The sequence below is a fragment of the Alligator mississippiensis genome, chromosome 11 (assembly GCF_030867095.1).
Source record: "Alligator mississippiensis isolate rAllMis1 chromosome 11, rAllMis1, whole genome shotgun sequence".
NCBI lineage: Eukaryota > Metazoa > Chordata > Crocodylia > Alligatoridae > Alligator > Alligator mississippiensis.
In genome coordinates this window covers 15,394,407-15,401,899 of record NC_081834.1, presented here as the reverse complement: position 1 = coordinate 15,401,899, position 7,493 = coordinate 15,394,407, and positions in this window count along the sequence as shown.

The window sequence follows — 7,493 nt, the reverse complement described above, 5'->3', positions numbered from 1 at the left end:
ATTAACAGAGTTAAGTTTTTTCATATCAAGAGGGAGGAAAGTTCTAAAGCGTCAAGACCCCCTAAGAAAATGCCTTGCTAAGATTTACCTTTCTGTAACCTCAGCTGTGGTAGTCACACAAGGATAGAAGTGGTCTCAAGCCCCAAGCAATCTGAGACCCAGAGGCAAAAAAACACCTTGAGCATTACCTTGGAGATGACAGGCCATTGTTACAGATCACAGGGCACTGGCACTGTCCTCTGCTAATGTTATGTCCAGGCTGATTCAGGATATCACCCCTTGAGGAACACACAGCACTACTCTAAACTCAAGTGACAATGGCGTGAACAGGAAGAGGCGCATGAAGAGAGGTTCAGCTGGCATAAAATACTTGTCTGAATACTGACTGAGAAAACAAATGACGATCATGGTTTCCTGCCTCCTTTCCTTCTGTTATTTATCCTGTCTTGTATCTCTCTGGTTATAGAAGAATGATTTTTAGCGCTTGCCAGAGTGCTGCCACTAAGTTATGGCACCGCTGTCCTCATTCATGCAAAACTCCATTGAAAACCCCAGTTCTGAATGCCACCCTGCTGCCTGCATTATCTAGCAGGAGATTCCCTAGCCAGGACTATCCTTATATTATCCTGTCCCAAAGCCAATGAGAGTTTTGCTGTTGACAGTAAGGTATGGGAGAAGGTAATTATATATTTTTTCTTTTAATGTCCAGATCAACCTTCCCTTTCCAAATAAGGATGAAAACACTGATCCCAAGGAGGAATAAGAATCAGATGGACTGACAATAAAGACAAAACCAGGGAGATAGCCAGGATTTTTATAGCTCCTGAGAGCCAACGTGGGTGGTGTTCTGCATGCTGGGAGATTATCTCAGATCTCAAGGGAGGCTTCCAAAAAGATCCAGATGCGCTTGCTTCCATGTCCGTAAAGTCTTCTTTGGTGGCTGTGTATGGGCCCATTCCTTGCTTCAGAAATCTAGATCTGAACGTGCTTGACTGCTTCACAAAGCTTAACTATTCAGGGGCTGCTGTTCTTAGATCAAGCACTGGTGGGCATATGGGAAAAAATGAGCCTTTTAATTCTCACCATTTGTGAGAAATGTTTCAATGGGGTTTGCACCTGCTCTGCTGCCTGGGGCATAAATTCCTTATGAAATTTAAGCAGAGGTAGTTCTGCAGGATCAGGTCCCAGAGGTAGTGAAATGCAAGAGTGAGTGTTTCAGGAGACATCAGCTTCTCTTGTTATGCCATATATTGGAAGGGGGGGGGGTACATAAAGGAGTGTGCCAGTACTAGGGAAAACACTAGTATTTTGTGTTCAGTTTGATTGCTCAGTAAATTGATACTTCTTTTGACCAGATGGTATCACCTTGAAAATGTATTCTAGTAAGTTGGCAAGGTAATAACTGGGGACACATCTGAATGGACAACTGAATGAACATTCATGTACAGAGAGGAGAGTCTGCAGGCTCTAATAGTTCTTACTTGTTGCTGAGTTACTCTAGGTGACTATGTGATCTTTTTATTGCAAAAACCACATGCTGTGGAATTGATGCTTTAGCATGTGGCTGTCTCAGTGTCAGGGTAATTAGAAGAATGCCGCTGCACCTAACGGAACTATAAAAAAAAAACCCTTATAAAAGCCTCAGCAGTATTAAATATTTAATATTTATTCATTGCCATATTGTTGTGTTTTGTCTGCAGTAAAACAGCCTCATAGAAGCAAGATACTACATACAGTTGATGGCTGACAAACATTTCTCTCACAACTCATATCAGTTCAGTGTTTTTTTTCCCCCTCCTCTTTGTGTTCTGAATTTTTGTCTTCTACCAATCTTTCAGCTTTCAAGGGAGGAAAGACAAACCCTCTTCTGTGAGTAGCAAGGAATTAAAGCAGGCTGCATTTAATCTTTCATCTCTTTTCCATATGTGGAGGAGATAAAATGTAGAAAACTTTTTCCTCCTAGAAATGTGTTGCATGTTTTAATCTTGTACTATCTGAGTAATTGCCTTGCATAGCATTATCTCTCTAGTTAGAGACTCAAGAACTGGAAGGAAAAATAAAGCAAACACAATATACACATGAATAACTGCAGAAGGAGGTGTAAGCCAAGCTACACAAGCACATACAGAAATTAAAAGGAAACTTCAGTATTGCCAAAGCTGGTGTTCAGTAATACATTGTCAGGCCCATAAAATCAGGTAACTAGCTTACAAATTACTTAAAATCTAATATAATTTGAGGGCATCTTATTTGTCACCTGAGTTTTCTCAGCCTTTAGGGAATCATATTTACCAACTTCATGTTACAAATGTGGAAGCTGGAAACTTTTTTTTAAAGTTGAGATTCTTGAGTGATAGCTTGATTCCAGATTCAGGGACTTTGAGAAAAACACCCCCAAAATCTCACAACCTGTGAATAGTGAGACTTGTCCATTTAATTCACACTTGTCCCATTGGTATCTGAGCCCCTGCCAGTCATGCAGTCAGTACTATGATTAGTCCTTGCCAAAGGACTAATGTTTATTCTCTTATCCTCTCCCCAAGAAGAAAGTCACCTGTGTGGTGAGTGTTTTCTTTTGGTAGGATTGTTTTTGAATGCACAGGTTGCAGTCTATTTGTATCAGAAAAGGCAGGGTTGAAAAAGGGGAAGGGGTGGAAGATGGCCCTTTATACTGTGGGAATTAATTTCCTGGTCCGGGATTTACCCACACACAACCTCATGTACTCGCTGCTTGGGGTAACTGGAAACAAGCAGCAGCCTGGTCCTAAACTACTTCCCCCAAGATCTAGTGTAGAGAAGAAGAGGATTACCCTAAAAATCACAGTTCTTTACTGGGCCTGCTATTTAGGGCTAAGCTGAAGGGGTCAGTCTAACCCTGCATGTTTATAAAGCTTTCTGAGACCTTTAGATAAAACTATCCAGGATATAAGCATCAAGTGTCATTGATAATTGTTGTAACAGATAGAAAGCTCTTCCACAAGTACATCATTCTGCAGATGTTTCCATTGGATTCAAACACTTGATTAAAAACATATATATATATATATATATATATATATATATACACACTTAACATTGAATAGGCTCAGTAGGTTGCTGAACACTATTCATTCAGGAAATTATTTGGCGAACTCTGGTGACTATTATCAATATTTTTTACTTCAGCCAGATGTAACTAGTGTGATATATTAAAGCATTTTTGGTCAAGTGCCTTTGCTTCTTCACTTCTCTGAGCCTCAGTTCTATAAGCCAGAGACAATGGTACTTACTTTTATACGTATCCTCTGTAAAATCTATTGAGATCTATTGATGAAAGAGCACTCCATGAGGGCTACATATTAGGCTTGTAATTCTAATCTTGGCAGCTTTCCTTTAAGTACAATGAACCAAATGAATCTCTAGGCCAATTCCTTTGACTTAGGCTAAGGATGGACTTGTTCTTTGCACTCATACTATTCTTAGTGCCCTAAGATTTTTGCTTTCAGCCATGGCTGTTTGGTATTGCTTTTCTTTGCCTAGTGACCTTAAAGAAAATGTTAGCTGGCTATACTTTTTTAACACCACTAACATCTAGTTCACATTTATTTTCATTACGACAGCGCACAAAAAAAGCAAGTCAGGCGGGTAAAGATCATACTGTATTAAATGCACATTTCAGAACTTACAGCCACAATAAAACTCTCACCTTTGTACTTGCTAGCTACAGAATTTTGTTTTCCCTTTTTATTATATATCCATAACTTAGACTGACAGAAAAGCACATCATTGTTTTTCTTGATAATTTTGCCATCATGCTATTTTATGACCCAATAATCCACCTCTTCAATGGTTAGTCTAGGAGGACAAAAGCCAAGTAGTGTATCCTGACAAAGGAATTGGATTATTGCCAAATAAAACAGTCAGGCTATTATTATGGCTAACATGTTAGAAGTGTTTGGAATGGGTTTTTAAACAATCCTTTATATTTATATAGCACCATTTATCCTGACAGTGCTGTATAGACTGATAATGGAATCTTTTATCCACCTCCCTAACATCCCCACAACTGGGTTGGCAAGATGGTGACTATTCTACACTGGCAATGTTGCACAAGTGTTGTTAGGAAGGAAGGCAAAGGACAATGCTGTCATTTGAAACTCTAGAGGAATTTTAGAGCACACTATAACTGCCTGAATTGAAATCTGGCTGGGACATGAAAGCTGACATGCTTATTCATTTGAAAACAGAAACCCACAAAGCATTTATTACCCAAGTTTCATAGCTCATTTGAGAGATGGGACTTCCATTGGCTTAATTGTCCTTGCTGTCACAGCTGGCACACTGGAGCAACACCGGTGTAATTCAGAATGCAATTTATGGAGTGAAAAGCTTCACTTCCTGCACCACCTGGGTTTCCTTTGGGAAGACTCCATTCCAGCCCAGATGACATCCAACCCCATTTAGCAACTCACATTATATCATACATAGGTATCATAATATCATGCAAATAATATCATACATTAGCAAATCTTCTCTAAATATAATAGGAGACAATACAGTACTGTAATGCTCCCAGTAGTGAGATACATCATTAGTTTATTACTCAGGCTGATACAACCTCTGATATAACTTCTGCCTTGGGACTGACTTTATGCACAACCCTCCCAGGTGCAGGGAAGAATGAAGGTGAGCGTGGAGAACATGGGAAATGTTGGTATTATTTTTGTGAAAAGTATTTATGAAATGGTTCCTCCACTCAGTTTGTGTTGTTATCTAGTGGAGTGAAGGAGTTACCCTCTGTCCCAGGAAAGAAATTAAGTGACAGGAATATGCCAATAGCTGTGAATGCTCTGTCATCGAGAACTATCATAGATGAATTAAATGCTTGGGAATTACAATGGAAAACCATCAATTGGGCCATTAACTTCTAATGACTGCTAGACAAAGTTGCCAGAACACATGGAAACAGTAGAAGCTTGAGAATATAGCTGGCCAGAAAGCAGCATTGAGGTACTGGGATTTTTTTTTTCAAAGTTTGGTTTCAGTCTGAATGGGATTGAACTCAAAACTTTTGAAATTTCCCACAAACTAGAATCCCTGCCTGGCAGCTGCAGAGTAACACTGATATTCGGGTTAGCTTCACCCCAGCTCAGAGTAACAGGGTACCTCCCTGACATAAAGACCTACAGACCACCCTAGCACATAGACTCCCCCTGAATCTCAGATGTTGGAGCCAGTCTGAGAACTGCCAGGTTTTAGGTGCTGGGTCCACAGCAGGAAGCTCTGAGCCACAGGCTCCAGACAGGGTTCTTAGGACTTCCAAGCTTCCAGCTTCAGAACCAGAAGCCAAAACTGAGTGATAATCCTGTTTTCTGGGGCCTTTCGGCAATGGCAGAAAGCCTGGGTTTACTATTTACCACAGAGCCACAAACTCTGGAATCCCAGGGCCATGGTCCCAAGTTGGTTTGAAACCACATGAGTTTCTTGGCAGAATATTCCAGGGTGGGGACCAGGTGCCTCTGGCTCAATAAACTGACATTTTCCAACAACAAAATATTTTTTCTGGAATATTTCTGATCACTGAAGAAATAGAGCTAAGAGGATAGACCTCTGTAAGACAGTGCTTCTCAAACTATCTGATGTGGCGGACTGGCAATTTTTTTTCCAGTGGGCCAGGGACTGGTGCCCGGTTCAACCGATGGCAGCAACTGCATGTAACAGCGCTACACAAATGCACGACCGGCTGTTTCTTTCTCTTTCCTCACCTTGCACAACGTGATGTCACCTGGAGTGATCTGGAGTGTTGGAACGTACGAACTGTGGCACTATGACATACCAATGTTATGCTTCTGAAAATATATTTCTTTCTTTCCTGGCAACGTGCTGCGGACCAGGGACCGGTGGCTCACGGAACTGCACTGGTCCACGGACCACCACTTTGAGAAGCACTGCAAGAAGAATCTTGTTGCCCGTCCAGTAGTATGGAATCCAGGACTGTCGGGCAAGAGGGGAAGGTTGGGCTTCAGAGATGCACATGAGTGGAGGGCTTCATAGTTTCATAGTTGGTAGGGTCGGAAGGGACCTGAGCAGATCATCAAGTCCGACCCCCTGCCATGGGCAGGAAAGAGTGCTGGGGTCAGATGACCCCGGCTAGGTGATTATCTAGCCTCCTTTTGAAGATCCCCAGGGTAGGGGCAAGCACCACTTCCCTTGGAAGTTGGTTCCAGATCCTAGCCGCCCTGACTGTGAAGTAGTGCCTCCTGATGTCTAGCCTGAATCTACTCTCAGTCAACTTATGGCCATTATTCCTTGTTACTGTCAGTAGTGCTTGGGGGAACAGGGACTCTCCCATTGCCTGCTGGTCCCCCTTGGCCACTTTACAAATAGTCACCAGATCCCCTCTCAGCCTTCTCTTGTGGAGGCTGAACACGTTCAGGTCCCGTAGCCTCTCCTCGTAGGGCCTGCCCTGCTGCCCCCTGATCATGCAAGTGGTCATCCTCTGGACCCTCTCGATGCTATCCACATCCCTCCTCAAGTGCAGCACTCAGAAATGGACGCAGTACTCCAACTGCACCCTGACCAATGTTGCATAGAGGGGGAGGATCACCTCCTTGGACCTGCTTGTGATGCATCTGTGGATGCATGACAAGGTGTGGTTAGCCTTACTGACCGCGTCCCCACATTGGCAGCCCATGTTCGTTTTGGCATCAGTAATGACTCCAAGATCCTTTTCTGCCTCTGTGCTGATGAGGAGGGAGTTGCCCAGCCTGTAGGTCTGCTGCTGGTTCTTCCTCCCCAGGTGCAGTACCTTGCACTTGTTAGTATTGAATCCCATCCTATTCTCATCCACCCACCCCTGTAACTTGTCCAGATCTAATTGTAGCCTGTCCCTCTCCTCTAGCGTGTCCACTTCTCTCCACATCTTAGTGTCATCCATGAGTTTGAACAAGGTGCTTTTCACCCCCTCATCCAAGTCACTGATGATATTGAACAGTGCAGGCCCAAGGACCGAGCCCTGGGGAACCCCACTGCCCACATCCCTCCAGGTCGAAAATGACCCATCCACCACCACTCTCTGGGTCTGAGCCTCCAGCCAATTTGCCACCCATCTGACTGTGCAGGCACTGACACCACCTAATTTTTTAATGAGAATGGGGTGAGAGACAGTGTCGAAGGCCTTCCTAAAGTCCAGAAAGACTACGTCCACCACAACATCTGCGTCCAAAGATTTTGTGACCTGGTCGTAGAAGGTGACCAAGTTGGTCTGACAGGACCTGCCTCTAATGAACCCATGTTGGTTGCCCCTAAGCATGATCTCCCCTGCTGGTCCCTCGCAGATGTGCTCCTGGATAATTTTCTCAAAGAGCTTTTCCAGGACTGAGGTAAGATTAACAGGCCTGTAGTTTCCTGGGTCCTCCTTCCTCCCTCTTCTGAAAATGGAAACAACATTGGCCCTTTTCCAGTCCTCTGCTTGCTTTACTTTCTAACCTCATGCCTCTAAATGTCATATTCCA